General features: G+C 44.6%; 1 protein-coding gene across 3 annotated transcripts in view; it reads right to left on the reverse strand.

Annotated features, from left to right (window-relative positions):
• The window catches only part of AK5 (adenylate kinase 5), a 199,996-nt gene that overhangs the window by 52,756 nt on the left and 130,605 nt on the right, over positions 1 to 16,635 (reverse strand). The window lies entirely within an intron of this gene.

Genomic DNA, 16,635 nt, shown 5'->3' on the forward strand with positions numbered 1-16,635 from the left:
AGTTGACCTGTGCAAGGCCACAAAGTGGCGAGGAGCAAGCCCAGATCTCCTCAGAGTTTATGCTTTTTTCTTAACTTGTTCAATATCCTGCCTCATTTTCTTGGTGCATAACCTATTTGTGGTCAGAAAAGCTGATTTCAAGAAGGCAAAACCTTCCAGGACCCGAAACTCAGATAGGGTAGTCACAGCTGTTTCACGAACAACTCTGTAACGTAAAGCTGGCCTCGGCCAACTTTCTGTAAAGGGCCAGGCAGTAAATACTTTCAGCCTTGTGAGCCATATGGTCTCTGCAGCTATTAAATACGGACCAAACCTTGCCAACCCCTGAAACCGAAAGCATGAAATAAGGCAAGTTGGGACAGTCAGCTTTGATTGATGTCTGCCTTTTAAATTTCCATATTATTTTTTAACCAGACAGCTACTCCATTTTCCTTATAGAAGAACCCATGGTGATTGGAAAAAATCCTGAAAAAAAATTATAAAAAGGCATTTGGTGAGAATTTTCAATCCCACCCACCTATGTCTCCATCCATCCCGTCTACCCACTTCCACACCCCTTATGGGTAACTACTCATAGAAGTTTATTTTATTTTTTTTGTATCTTCCCAGATACACAGAAAAACTACTTTCAGATATCCATGGATACACTTAACTATAAATATATAATCTTACTACCTCCACTTTGCACATAGAAAGAAGCATACCTATATTGTACATGCATATGTGTTTATAATGACATACTAATCTATGCTGTTCTTCCCCTTGCTTTTAAAAAATATTTTTTATTGATGGGAGAGAGAGAGAGAGAGAGAGAGAGAGAGAGAGAGAGAGAGAGAAACACCAATAATGAGAGTGAATCATTGATCGGCTTCCTCCTGCATGCCCCACACTGGGGATCGAGCCTGCAACCCAGGCATGTGCCCTGCCCCAGGAATCAAACTGTGACCTCCTCGTTCATAGGTCAATGCTCAACCACTGAGCCACACCGGCTGGGCTCCCCTTGCTTTTTTACATATCAATATTTCCCGGAGAACTTTCCATATTAGCACAGGATGTTCTCGGTTGTACAGTATTCTACTGTATGGATGGTCCCATAGTTGTCCCTTTATGATGGACCATTGGATTGTTTTCAACCTTGGACTATTTTTGAAACATTAGCATAATAAATAACTTTATATAGAAGTCATTTCATACACCTATAGCTGGAGGATACATTCCCAGAGAAGGGGCTGTGCAACCAAAGAGTAAATGTATTTATAATTTTGATAGATTTTGCTAAATTGCTCTTGCTACTGAGGTTGGGCCGTTTTGCAGGGACAGCCTCGGCCGCTGATTTGCTTTGATGCAGGACTCAGTTAAATGAGGCTGCCTGGCTGCATTAATGCTCCCTTGAAAGAGCTTTGTCTGAGAACAGAGCCTTGCCTTCCTCTTTTAGAGCATCTGCCTTCAGGGCAGCTCTCCTGCGTGTCTTCTTAGATTTGCCTGTGTATCCAGAGCGGTTCCAGGTGGACAAGAGTGCGTCATGGAGTGGCCATTCAGGGGCACATCTACATTAATTAACTCCCTTCTCTGAGTAGAAAAGACTTAGATTATTCCTCGGGAGCCCCCGCCGCCCCCACTTCTCTTGTTAAAATCATTGCACTTTGGAGCTGGGAGTATAGGTCAATCATCGAAAATCAACCCTACCGTCCACCTCTCCCATTTTACAGATGAGGAAAAGATGGTTAGGAGGTCATGCGAGGGCCCATGGTCATGTCATCGGGTCTTTAGCGATGCCGTGGTTGGGATGAGAACCACATGTCTCACCATGTAGCAAGGCTCCTAGGAATTTAGTCCCACCAGCTCAGCCACCACAATGGATCTGTTAGTGTCCTGCGCTCACCTGGCTGGTACAACCATCTCCCAGCTGCTGCTAAGGGCTCACCGGAACCTGGCCCCTTCCTCAGGCTGGGTGACTCTGGTATAAGTTGTGCCTCAGTGTTCCCTTCAAGATCAGGCTGACCCCATCAGCAGACCAGCAGGGACCACATCTTTGCTCAGCTACTACCCCTGCCCTATCCTAAGAGCACTCCCTAATAACACACCTGCGAGAATCCCCAGCTGAGGCTCTGCTCCTAGGGACCTATTTGAAGCCATTCATGTCTGCCCTCAATGCAGCTACATAGAAAGAGTCCTAATAAATAGCCTTTGCTGGAAAAGGACTGTTCAATCAGACTTGGCTTATTGCTTGTCAAACAGCTACTGAATCTATCCAGGTAATGTTAAGAGGAAACCACTGAGTCCTGTCCCTCAGTGTTAAATATTATTGTTAGGTTATCAGACTCACACCCACCTGACAGGCTAACTGTAATCTTTCTTGTACCTGGTGATCCTGTTTTGCGAGTTTGAGCAGGGTTAATCTCAATCTATAAAACAATGCGCCATGTTTAAATGGCCTATCAGACCTTTGTTTGGCTGCTTTGAGTCTGACCTGTTTTTATCTACAGCCTTCTATGCTGTTGGCCCAAATGCTTTAAATAAGCCCTAGTTTTATTTATATGAATGCATTGATAGTGAGCAGGTTTCTGGAGCGTAGACACAACTGTCATCGGCTCTACACCAGAAACGTGACGCACTGCGTTGACTGACACAAAAGCCCAGGTGAATGGGATGTTTGACTGGAGGGTGTTATTGTCTAGTGATGCTCAGAATCAACCTCATGATTCCAATGTGACTCTTTTGTAAATAAAACTATTCTGGCCTCTTACACACACACACACACACACACACACACACACACACACACACACACACCAACAACCAATGAAAAGAAAAGATGCTCTACAGCCCCTGGAGGCTCTTTCTGTCCAAATGCTAGGTGTATTCTGCATGAAAGGCATTGATTTTGGAATGTCAATTATATACGGAGCTAACTGTTATATAGGCTTATTCCAAAAATATCTGACAAGGTGTTTATATCCAGTTGCATTGTAGCTGCATCTTCAGCGAGATGCATTTTGGAAAAACACAACCCACTGATGACCAAGTGCCACCCTGCGTGCCTGTGGGTGCTTCTTTGTGTCACAGCCTTTTACTGTGTTGCTGCTACATCCAGTCAGCACGTTGTCACCTGTCAGTCTGAGTTGTGGAGTCAGGCTCTGTGACTACAACGAGACATTGATGAACTGGGAGGCATGAGGCAGGCTACATATCTGAACAAACTGACAAAGAGGGATGGTACAAATATAGGCACAGATTTTATGTAAGTGCCACGTATGACTCATGAGCAAGGAGCCAAGACAGCCAGCAATGATGTGATTAATACTGGTGAGGGTGGGACGGCTACCGCCAGACCACTAGCACACACACACACAAATTCAGGTGGCCACATCTTTTGTGCTACATATGTGATAATATGTTGGTGATTGATGGGGAAAAACCTAGAATCCTGCTGAAGTGCCATATTTAGAGCCTCAAGATGGGGTTCAGGGTTTATGAGGGAACTGGATTTGGGCCACTGATTTGTTTTGGTCTCTGTCCCTTATTCTCCAGTCAAGCCAGAGCCATAAGGAGAGCAAAGGCTCCTTGCATTCAGCTTTATTTCCCCGTGCGGATGTGGAGGCAAGAAGCTGCTTTGCAAGGCTGGATAATGGTGCTATTTATAGAAAGAATGTTAGGAGGTGTGTGTTTTCCTTTGGGATCAGAGCTCTAGTATCACCGTGAAGTGCAGGAGGACAGAGTGTGGTGAGCGACGACGTGGCACAAGTGAAATGAACACCCATGGTGCCATCTTGAGGCAGGGCATGTGGCGAAACCGCTGCAAGGAACCGTCAGGAAGATAGTAAGACCACCCTCCATACAGGATTTATGGCTGAAAACCAGCAGAGACCAGCTAGATCCAACATGGAGACTCCTGTCACCTAAGGGTAACCCCTAGCATCATTGTATGCTCATTGCAATAAACAGAAAGCCCATATACGGACACAAAATGACCGTGGGAGCTCCTCTGAGAAATCTCCACCTGTTCCCCCCCCCCCCCCCCCGCCCCGCCGAAGGTCCTGATTATTCCTCCCCCTCATTGACTACCCTACCCCCCAGTTAGATGAACCTCAACAAAGGAAGCAAGTTTCACTGAAGGGGAGCCGCTGTGTGTGAAGTAGCCCATTCTCTGTCTCAGTGCTTCACTTTCCCTTTAAGCTCTACGCTGGCTCATGTTTGAATTCTTTCCTGTGCGAAGCCAAGCGCCCTCCGTGGGCCCTGGGCCCTTGAGCCCCGGGACCCTGGAACCCTGCCTCAATATGGATGGAGGCAAAGTGGGCTCATTTGCTAAGAGAGGGATGAAAGTTGGATCCTGGCGGTTGGAAAGAACAGTTCTCAGGTTTTGCTGGTGAGCTGTTAATGAAGTTTTGAAATTTCTTGGCTCATCAGCAGAAGGTGATTGGAAAATGGAAACATAACTACATTTTATCAGCAGGGAGAAGGAAGACTGGTCCTTGAGAAATGTTCTGAGTGTTTACAGTTCTTTATTAAAGCCTGTTTTCATTTAAAGCAATGGGCAATTTGGAAAAAAAAAAAGTATGGGAAGTGGTATGTAATTTACTTATACCCAAGAATTTATTTTACAACGAGTACCATTTCTCTTTCACTGAAGTGCACACCATTGGAGGTCTGCTTGCTGTGGAAGTACTTGTATAATCGAGTAAACAGGGAGGAAAAATATAGGGGATGCTAGGCGAACCTTTTCTCAGGCTTATTAAATTGCAGGCTCTCTACATGAACTGCTCTAAATAGTGGTTCACAGATCTAGTTCTCTAGGAGGAATGATATCTTCTTTTATGTATGAAGTATTCTATGTACATTAAAAAGTAATTTAAATGTTCATGTCTCTAATAAGGAATTTTAAAAAATATTTGTATTTTCATATTTTTAAAGTATGTTTTTATTGATTTTAGAGAGAGGGAGAGTGAGAGAGAGAGAAAGAGAGAGAGAGAGAGAGAGAGAGAGAGAGAGAGAGAGAGAGAGAACACACACATTGATGTGAGAAACATCTATTGGTTGCTTCCCATACACATCCCAACCTGGGATTGAACCCACAACCTGAGTATGTACCCTGACCAGGAATCACACTGGTGACCTTTTGGTGTACGGGATGATGCGCAACCAACTGAACCACAACAGCCAGGGATCTAATAAGAAACTTTAAAGAAAACCGTTTTTCCCGATGTTTTCCTATAAATTCCTGTTTCCACCTCACTGCTAGAGGAGTGTGTGAAAAACACCTTGGTCTCCTCTTCTATGTCAAATGGGGCACCGTTGTCAAGCAGGGCTTTGTCAGGCTGGTGGGGTGAAGCAAGGGACGAAGTTCCCATTCAGATTGTGTCTCATTTAAAGTGAATGTTAGCCATCAAGCCACATCTGACTAGACCGTAGAGTCTTACCAAGGCGAGTTATGTGGCTTCTACCTCTTTGTTTTCTGAGTCCTTGTAAAACAGTCAAGCTTAGCTTCAGCCATTGGGAACTGCAGAGCTTATTGGCCTGTTTCTGGCAGTTTTACTAGGTTCTATGAAAATACAGACTCCTTATGAAATACTCCCGGCAAAGTGGAAAATCAGGTTAATTAACAGAGTGAAACACACTACATGTGTGTTCATGTGTTTTTCAGGGAGAGACATATCACCCCGAGGAGACAGCCTTGGTCCCACCATCTCTCTTTAAAAGGCAGTACGCTTGGGGCAAGGTAGGTCTGGAAGGAGTGGGCAGGTGGAGGGCTGGCAGGACTCTGACATCTCCTCCTGAGGCCTCTTCCTTCTGACTTCTTTGCTCATCACAGGTGCACCCCCGAGCTCTCTCTGCAGCCTGAAGCACTTTCCCCCACCATCGGTGAGAAATGTACTTGTTTAAAAAAACGTCCAAATGCTGGCATTGCCCAGAAAATTTGAGCAGGTTTATGTATAATTGTTATGAAGTTGAACTGCTGAAACTTGTTCACAGAAACATTCTGACATGCATTAATGCTTTATGTCCCCGCATTTATATTAAAAAATTCCCACACAAATGAAAACGAAAAATCTGCCGATACCTGATTTCTGTCCCCTATTTTCCACTTGCAGTTTCCTTTTGATCCTTTGAGGAAAAATATCTAATGTTCAGCACTACCAGTAACAGGAAGAAGAGATTTTTTGTTAAAAAATGTAATGTTTCCCATCATAGTGGGTTCTTAAGCATGTTTCCACGTATGTGGTGTGCTAGCTGGATGCCTTTTGGCATAGTTGTTACTTGTTTGGCGTGGATAGCACACAGGTTGGTGTCTTCAAAGAGGCCAACCAGATAGGCCTCACTTGTCCTGCAAAGCACCATGGGCTGTGCTCTGGAAGTGCAGGTCTGGATTGAAGTCCTGAGCAATTTCTCTCACCAGCCGCTGCAAGGAAGTTTGTTAAATCAGAAGTTCAGTGGACTACTATTAATGTCTAATTTCACGGAGCACTGCGGTACCAGGCCTGTAACCAGTGATGGGCAACCTTTTGAGCTTGGTGTGTCAAACTTCGCCAAAAAACTGAGCATAACTCTGGTAGTGTGTCACTTTGAGGAGAAAACATTATTTCGCAAATGTTTCATCCTCAGGAGCAGCAAATGTTTCATCCTCAGCATGCGGCCGCCTCAGCGGCCGCGTGTCATCAGAAATGGCTACGTGTGTCAGTGCTGACACGCGTGTCATAGGTTCGCCATCACTGCCTGTAACGATGAGGCTTCTTCACCCCTCCAGTAGAGGGCGCACTGTTGTGAGTGGTTTTTGTAGCCAGTCGCCCCCACATTGGGCCCCTCTCCCAGTGCTTTACCATCACTCGATTGGCATGCAGTCAGTCTGCTTTGCACAAGCCCTGGTGTAAAGACCTCCATATGTAAACCCCTTCTTCTTTGGCTGGAGCTTGGTGAGCTAGAGGCAGTGCTGGCTTTAGAGAGTGACAGTTCCCGAAGTATTTTTTAATTATCACTATCATACACTATCATAGATGCAACAGACAGCTCTCCAAGGGCCACTCCTAGATTTCCAGTCTAGCTCTGACCTTTCCCCCCTGCTCTTGCTTTCATTATTCTCCAACTTGAATGTCTGCATCCAATTCCCCGAGGTTCCAGCAGATAGCACTGACTGAGGAGTGGGACAGGGTTAGTAAGTGGCCATGGGTCACAGAGCAAAGGAGGAACGGGAAGGGACACCCAGGTTGGAACTGTGAATCAAAGAGGCAGGCCAAAGGAAGTGCTCTTCTCACCAGAAACAATCCGTAGACATGAGCTGAGGGGGCTTTTAAATAGAGTCTGAAGACTCAGGAAGGGCTCACGATATGAAAGATTGATGAGCACTGACTATCTGCAGCTGCTAGCTACAGCTTTTATAAAGTTCATGCTGCTTTGCCCAAGCTAGTTAAGATAAACTCCAAGGGATAAATGAATTAATTTTCTCAGAACGTGACCTGTTTTATCTGGCCTCTGGATCCCGGCCCATCCTGTCTGCCCAGCCTGGAACGCCGCCTCCTTTGCCCTGCTGCTGACATTCTGCCTCCCCTCCTGGCCACTGTGCAAGTCCGGGCAATGCTGGGTGTTCCCACAGAGGCGGGTACGCGTGAAAACTGGCAATCTGACAGTTCTCAGGAAGGATGCCTTGTTGCTTTTCTTACTTTTCCATTATAAACTATGATTACTTTATCTTCATGATTATAAATTTAATTTTTTGTGAGTTGTTTACTTAATGCTACCTACCCTGTGTGGTGATGCTTCTATGCATTGACAGGTGGGGATAGACTTTAGGATCTGCAAGTTCGAGGGCTCACAGCTGAACCCCAGACTACCCCAGTGACAGAATTTACGTCTCTAGACAGCCCAGTGTGCTGGTGCAATAAATGGCAGTCCTGCAGAGCTATGATTTTCCCAAGACGGTGCAGAGGACAGGCAACAGGCTGGCTTCTAGAGTGGCCTACCTGTGTGCGTCCTGGAATATACTGTACTCAAAGGCCAGCCCTTGTATCTCCTCTTTGTTTTAAAATATTAGTACAGAATTACAGATAAAAGAGAGACATTTTACTATCTTTTGAGAAACCGTTGGCACCCTGGCCGGGTGGCTCAGTTGGTTAGAGTGTCATCCAGTACATCAAAAAGTTGTGGGTTCCATCCCCGGTCGGGGTGTGCATGGGAAGCAACCAGTTGATGTTTCTCTCTTACATTGATGTTTCTCTCTCTCCTCCTCTCTCTCTAAAATCAATTAAAAAAAATATCCTCAGGTGAGGATTAAAATAACAAACAAACAAAAAAACCTTTGTCAAAGAGTATTTGGGGAATTTTTAAAAGGCACGATGACATCATATTGGAAAAGCAGGCACTCAACCCACTACCAAAAACAAGCAGATGCAGGAGCCAAGGAGACCGGCCTGCTCTCTCCTGCTTCTCCAAGTCTCTCATACAGAAGGCTGCACCGAGAAAGCAAACAACTGCCAAAAGCAGAAATAAAAACAGCTCAGAAAAGACAAGTCTGAAGGGGAGTTAACCCTTAAAAGCTGGGACTTTCAGCCCAGCCAGGGTGCTCAGTAGTTGAGCGTTGACCCATGAACAGGAGGAGGTCAGGTCATGGTTAGATTCCTGGTCAGGGCACATACCCGGGTTGTGGGTTCAATCCCCAGTAGGGGGCTGAGCAGGAGGCAGCTGACCAATGATTCTCTTTCATCTTTATGTTTCTATCCCTCTCTCCCTCTCCCTTCTTCCCTCTGAAATCAATAAAAACACATTTTAAAAAATTACAAAAAAAAAAAAGCAAAAAAGCTGGGACTTTCAAAATGCAGGGCTGGCCGGAAGCCGGAGAGGGCCTGTCTCTGGGTGGGGACTGAATCCACTCACCAACCTGTGGTCCCCAAGGATGTGTGTGTTTACAGGCGCCCCGCCCCCCCCCCCCCCCCCACTAATTTGCACAAAGATTCTACTTGGGCTAGTGGTGACCTGCCTTGAGGTGAACTTTGATCAACACCCTCCCCCCAATTAAATATTCAGACTGGAAAATAAAGGGAGTATGGGGGTGGGGGAAGCAAAGAGAGTTTCAGGGCTCTTGCAAATGCCACTTCCCTGGTACCAGTCAGACACCACCCTGGCTGCTCGGAGAACACACACTCTGCTGATAAGCCCAGAGTTTACAACATGGGCTTGTGCTGGTCCTCTAGCCCTGCTTTGACCCAATCCCAGCTCTTTAGCCCCCCTCTCTGCCTCTTTCCCTCTTCTAGATATAGGAATCACCATTCTTTCCTACTTACGTGATGACACTCTGGAGGAGCGGATGAGGTCTGAAGAGAAAGGGCAGGGTATAAATACAGGTTGTGCTCTACCCTGGGAAAGGTCATCTTAGACACCCCTTACCCTGAACTTGTAAGACATGCAACTTTAAAGGACAATGAGGATGTTCTAAACTGGCTGGAAACAATCATTCCCATGAATGCCTCTTCACAGCTTTTCTGCATATGTACTAAAATTAAAGCATTAGGAGCCCTGAAGAACTATAAATATGAAGGGGATTATGTCATGGATTTGATACATTAGTATTTACTTTAGAAAAAAAAATTGGCTAAGAAATTACCATATGAAAATGGTTAAGGATACACACTCCCAGTTATAAGATAAACAAGTCTTCAGGATGAACTGCATGGTGACTCTTCACCACATAGTGTACAGAATATTTGAAGCTGCCAATAGAGTGGCTCTTAAAAACTTTCATCACAAGAAAAAAAAAAAGTGTAACTGTGCGATAGTGATGTTAACTCAGCTTACAGTGATAATTTCACAATATATACAAATATCAAATCATATTGTACACCTTAAACAAATACACTGTTATGTCCATTCTATGGCATTAAAAAAGAAATTACCATATGAGAACTAGGTGGTCCATAAATAATCATTTTATGCTGAAAACACCCTTTGCCACTGAACATCAGCTTCCCAAAAGCACATCTGTGTCGTCAGCCTGGGCCTCCCCAAAGCGTTTTCCCTGCTCCGATGCCACTCGCTGCCCAGCCGCAGGCCCTGCACACACAGGTGGACAGAGGGATACTCATTGTTGTGAAGGTCAAGCAACCCCGTGACGGAGGAAGAAAATCCTTCACTTTACAAGAAGGGAAACTGAGGCCTGAGGGGCGGTGGGTGTGACACAATCGTCCCATGTCATACCTCTGGCATGTGAGAGAGCTGATACCTGAAATCAGGAGTCCGACTCCAGAGACTCTGAGCCTTTCCCTGCCCAGGAATGAACAAATGAGGAAGACTGATATTATTTTCTAGGCAGGGTCTGTTAGCACATATTTTGGGACAGTTGGTATTTGGCACATGTCCAAACAAGTCCACCTGTAAGTTAATCTGGTTCCAGAGAGCTATTGTATGTTCTTTAGACTTTGATGTTTTTTACTTATGCGGTGTTTTAAACCAGGGAGAGTATTTCCATTTATCACATCTGCAATGCAGTGTGGGGTGCTAGGAAAGGTACTGGACCCCTAGGAACCTGGTTTGAGTCCAAAATGCTATGTGTTCACCTGGCCACAGTGGCTGAGTGGTTGAGCATCGACCTATGAACCAGAAGGTCATGGTTTGAGACCTGGTCAGGGCTTGATTCCCCAAGGAGGTGCATGTAGGAGGCAACCAATCAATGATTCTCTCCCATCTTTGATATTTCTATCTTTCCCCTCCTCTCTGAAATCAATAAAAAATATATAAAAAGCAACAACGAACAAAACAAATACCAAAAGGCTGTGTGTCTTTTGAAACCTTCATGCAACACGCAGGGTCTGCTCTGCTTGGCCCTGGTCTCGGGGAGCAAACAGACACGGTCTGTGCTCACAAGCTTCATGTCTATTTGGGGAGACGGATATTAATTTCATAACCTTATAAGAAAATGCATATTAAATAGGGATTTACATAAAATAAAGGGTTCTCGGAAAATTAACATAGGAGCTCTGATATGCACAGGGGGTGGGGAGTAGGCTCTACGTTGGCCAAGGGGGAATGGAGGGGAGAGGAGGTGAAGAAAGACAAGCCTGTCCCTGAAGAGCCCTCAGCTAATGCAAAAGCCCAAAGGAGGAGCAGCCCACCCCCTGGAGAAGCTGGAGGCAGGTCAGTGAGGCTGGGCACAGAGAGCAGGAGAGCGGAACATGGAGGCCTCCTGCAGGGCCCTGGGACCCAGGGAGGGCTCAGGCTGTATCCCAGGAGCGTGGGAAGAAAGGCATTGAGGGCTGTAAGTTGGAAAGTGACATGATCAGTTCTATGTTTTTATAAATATCACTCTAGATTCTGTGGAGCATGGATTGGAGGTGTCCCTTTGTCTAAAGTGGGGGGAACAATGCCACCCCAAAGGATCTAAAGTATTTTGTAAACAGTAAACTGTACAAATAGTTATTATAAGTATACCTTTGTTTATTAGCATATAAAACAAGCTATTCTCCATGTCTTCAGAAAAGCCACAGCTCTTAAGATTATAAGGCAAGTTTGGGGTCAAATGCAGTGCTAGAACCCACTCACTATTCTCCCTAGTCTTCCAATCCGGGTTCTGCTCTAGCACCTTAAAGAAAGAAATCCAAGTGGGCTCTGGTGGAACTGGAGGTAAGCAAACGTTCCCACAGAACATTCTGAGGTGCAACTTGAGGCTATGTGTTCCTGACCATGGAGAACAACAAGACCAGCCTTTAGCTCAACTAGTGGGTGGACAGGACATGCTGGTCAAAATGCAAAGTCTTAGAAAAGCCTTGGGGAAAATAATTCCTCAAATATGACTTCCTTCCTTCCTTCCTTTCTTTCTTTCTTTCTTTTTTTTTTTTTTTAAGAATGTATAGCTCAAGAGCAACTACCTTTGTTTCTTCATTTTTTTCCACTTAATTGAGCAGTTGCCACGGCAACTCAAGAACCGACTCCTCATTGCCTTCAATGAACTGCAGATCCACATTTTCCATCTGCTGCAAGTTGCAGTGAGCTTTTAAAAAAGGTAATCTCAAGTTCTTGTTTTTTCCCTAGCCTGACATCAGTATTCTCCACGGACCGTGAAGTGGCAGCACTTCGTTTTCATGAATGAGAAAAATATGTCCTGAGGACAGAGGGTTTGGAAATCTCATGAGGATTCAGACCCGTCAGCCAGTCAACAGCATTGAAACCCACAGTGTCGATTCTTTTTTCTTTTTGCTTTTCCGGTTGAGTGATTTTTGCCTCATTGTATTTCAAATCTTTGACTTGATTCTTGCGATCCTCTAGTCTGCTGTTGGATCTCTGTATAATATTATTTATTTCAGTCAGTGTGTGCTTCATTTCTAGTTGGTCCTTTTTCATATCCTCGAGTCTCGCTAAATTTATCGGCCTTTTCTAGAAAATTCTTGAAAAACCTTATAACCGTGGTTTTGAACTCTATATCCAGTCATTTGCTTTCCTCCATTTCTTTCATTTGTGATCTGTTTCTTTGTCTCTGCATTTTGGCTGCTTCCCTGAGTTGATAGAGTGGCTTTGTGTGCTAGGTGTCCTATAATGCCCAGTGGCTCAGCCTCCCCAGTTACCTGAGGTGGACACTCTTGGTGCACCCCTTTGTGGGCTGTGTGCACAGTCTTGTTGTAGTTAAGCCTTGATTATTGTTGGTATCACTGGGAAGAATTGACCTCCAGGCCAATTGGCTGTGAGGATCAGCTGTGTCTTCGCTGGGAGAACTTCTGTGCTGGAGACACCCTTATGGGAGAAGACTTGCAAAAGCCTCTGTGCTCAGCTTGAATGGGGTGGAGTCTCAGGGCGGAGCAGACAGCATTGGTTTTCTGTCAGCCCTGCCCTAATAGGCCCCTGTCAGTGTCCCGTGGTAATGAAAAAAGAATCCAAAAATATGAAGATAGTGTAAGGAGCCTCTGGGACAACTTCAAACATACCAACATCCGAATTATGGGGGTGCCAGAAGAAGAGAAGAGAGCAAGATACTGAAAACCTATTTGAAGAAATAATGACCGAAAACTTCCCCCACCTGGTGAAAGAAATAGACTTACAAGTCCAGGAAGCACACAGAACCCCAAACAAAAGGAATCCAAAGAGGACCACACCAAGACACATCATAATTAAAATGCCAAGAGCAAAAGACAAAGAGAGAATATTTAAAGCAGCAAGAGAAAAAGAGGTAGTTACCTACCAGGGAGCACCCATATGATTGTCAGCTGATTTCTCAACAGAAACTATGCAGGCCAGATGGGAATGACAAGAAATATTCAAAGTGATAAATAGCAAGAAACTACAACCAAGATTACTCTACCCAGCAAAGCTATCATTCAGAATTGAAGGGCAGATAAAGAGTTTCACAGATAAAAAAAAAGCTAAAGGAGTTCATCACCACCAAACCAGTATTATATGAAATGCTGAAAGGTATTCTTTAAGAAGAGGAAGAAGAAGAAAAAAGTGAAGATAAAAATTATGAACAACAAATGCATATCTATCAACAATTGAATCTAAAAATCAAGCGAATAAAAAAATCTGATGAACAGAATAAACTGGTGAATATAATAGAATCAGGGACATAGAAAGGGAGTGGACTGACAATTCTCAGGGGGAAAGGGGTATGAGGGGTGTGGGAAGAGACTGGACAAAAATCGTACACCTATGGATGAGGACAGTGGGGGAGGGGTAAGGGCAGAGGGTGGGATGGGAACTGGGTGGAGGGGAGCTATGGGGGCGGGGAAAGAGGAACAACTGTAATAATCTGAACAATAAAGATTTATTAAATTAAAAAAAAAAGAAACCCACGGTGCCAAGGAGGAGGGCAGAGAAGCCCAGGGAAAGGCGGGGGGTGGGGGGTGTCCCTTTCCTAGCAGCACACCACACTGTCGGCACACCCGCCCTGCTAAAGAGCTCCCAAAGTCCATCTTCTGAATTTAATCCTGGAAATAGGATGAAGGTCCTGCGGAACCACTGTCCCCTTTTTCTCTCTCTTCCCTCATTGATCCTCGGCTTCTGGCAAGCCCCAGCTCCTATCATCTGTTTTTGCCTGAAGTATTAAAATATCCTCCTAACTTGCCTCCCTGAAACCAGTCTCTCCACTTAGTCCATTCTCCACATGGGTGGACCAGTATATGCCACCCAGGCAGATCTGATGCTGCCTCCCTGCTCCGAGGCTGACACAGAATTCCCACCAGGGCTCAGGTAAAGCTCCTCCTGCCTGGGCCAGCCCAGCCCTCCAGGTGCATCTCGTCCTTGTCTGCTCCCACAGTCCCGCTGGCTGTCCCTCTATGGGCAATGCGTTTCCAACCGTTATATTCAGACTATTATCTTTCCGGAATGACCTGTCTAGCCCCCTTACAACTCATCTTTTTAAAAGACCCATTTTAAGACTAAACTTAAGAGTTACTCCCATGGACACAGACAATAGGTTGGTGGAGGCCTGGGGCGGGTGGTGGGGGAGGGCTATAAGGGGTCAATGGGAGAATAAAGGGGACATATGCAATACTTTCAACAATAAAAATTTCAGAACAAAAAAAAAAGTTCCTCTCCTTCCTTCAATTAGAATCAAATTCCCTCTCCAGTGTGCTCATAGAGCATGTTCTATTTCTGTGATAGTGCAACCCACATCACACCATCCTATATTAGAGTCAGTTGTGTATTTTATTCATCTTTTCATCTTCCATGGTGCCTTGAACATAGAAGATGGAGTCAGTGGCTCCCTCCTCATTAGCCCATAGCGTGTCTCTAATTTCTCAGCAAAGTGGAATTGAACTCTCTGCCCAGCATGCATCCTACCCATGAAACATAACACTGGCCACAGGTTTGGATCAGGAGTACACCTGAGTTGTGCTTGGACAATGAACATCCTTCCCTAGGAATTTACACTGAGAGAGACTGGGCTTTCTGTTGGCTGGGCCAGTTGGTAGACGCTTCTACCACCACATAGGTGGGACTAGTAGAAGAAATAGGTCTGCAAAGAGAGAAAAGAAAGGTAATAGAGGGGAGTTCTTAATGGCCTTTTAGCACCTAGTTCTGCATTGTTTCTAGGTGCATTCTTCCTTGGATTTGTGAGTGGTCCCCCCATACTTTTTTGTGGAATTTAGCTTAAGCAGGTTTTGTGACTTGTAACCGAAGGAATATTAGCTAAGACACTCACCTAGTGAGGGTATGTTTTTGTAACATGCTCGTCTTTTCTAGGAGAAGGCAAAGACTAAGTGAATCTTCAGTAAGTTTTATAACCCCAGAATCTGGCCTTCAGTGCCTGGCATTTAGTAGATGTTCACTATGCAGTTGTTGAATCAATACATTGACATTTTCCTGACCCAAATGAGATGATGTACAAAAACCATAAAGTACTAAATCAATGTGAGCCTTACTTATTATTATCAGAATAACTGCTGAATTCTGCCCCTTCCTCACTCCTCCCAGAGAAGAAGGAAGAGTGTTTGGGAGACGTCTCAACTGTTCAGAAGTCAGGTAGGGAGGAGGGATGCTAGTTATTGGCTCTCCCTCAAACATTAGGTGGGAGGAAGAAAGTCTTTTCTCCAAATTCTCTTATGACTTATTTGAAATGCTTCATTAAGTCACATCCAACTAATCCATGCTTATAATAATCCCATTAAGGTATGGATTCTCTGCATGCCATTAAGAAAAGGATTTGGTGCTAAATTGCAAATAAGGCAGCAGGGACACAAACTAGTCAAGAGAAGAAATTTAAAGGTAACCTGAAGCATTGCCGAGGTTCTACTTGGCACAGAATTGATACAAATTAGTTTTCTCCATTAAATCAGGGTTCAGGTTATCAATGATCTTTTTAGCCTATCTCCAGAATATCCTCAACAAAGCCAGTTTTGTTACTGTAAGGCACGGGGAATAATGCCACAAATGGAACATAAGTAGATTAATGGAGGTGTTCTGGGAAGTAGCTGTCAGTATTTCAGAAAGCCTGCATGTTTGGAAATGACGAGAATTCTTGAATGTTTTGAATAATATTGTTTCTAGAGAAAGGAAGATGGTGTGGAAACATCAGCACCCAGCCTGATGCAAAGACACTCGGTAACTGCTTGTGAAATAAAGGACGGCTTGTGGGTTTAACTTGTTTCCAAGGGAGAGCATGGGAGGGGTTCTGCTGCAGGTCGAGGGGCTTCACCTGGCCTGGCCGCAGGCTGACTGACATTGTGGAGGACTGCCTTGTTGCTCAATGGACTGCAGATATTGGAACAATTCAAGTGCACTCTGCAGCCTGAGTCACGCGGCACTACGTTGACCTCAGTTTGACAGCTCTTATTTCAAATAATTTAGAAGAATAGCCTTATCTAAAAACCGTCCTCTTTAGAATCCTTTTGTCCCATCTCAATAATCTTTGCTTTATTGAAGCATATCTGATTAGAAAGAAGTGGAAATATTGAAATATTACTTTTTATACCCTCTGGCTCAGTAATCCCAGTATTAGGAATCTCTCCTAGGGTAATAATAAGAGATTTGGGCAAAGTTTATGTGCAATGATATGCCAGAGCAGCATTACAGCTGGCACTTGAACAGTGTGGGGGTTAGGGTGCAGATGCCCAGCACAGTTGAAAATCCATGTATAATTTTTGACTCCCCAAAAACTTAACAACAAACAGCCTACTATGGACCAGAGCCTTACGGATAACACATTTTGTCAATTCACATTTTGTATGT

Source organism: Cnephaeus nilssonii (assembly GCF_951640355.1).
Source record: "Cnephaeus nilssonii genome assembly, chromosome: 7".
Lineage (NCBI taxonomy): Eukaryota > Metazoa > Chordata > Mammalia > Chiroptera > Vespertilionidae > Cnephaeus > Cnephaeus nilssonii.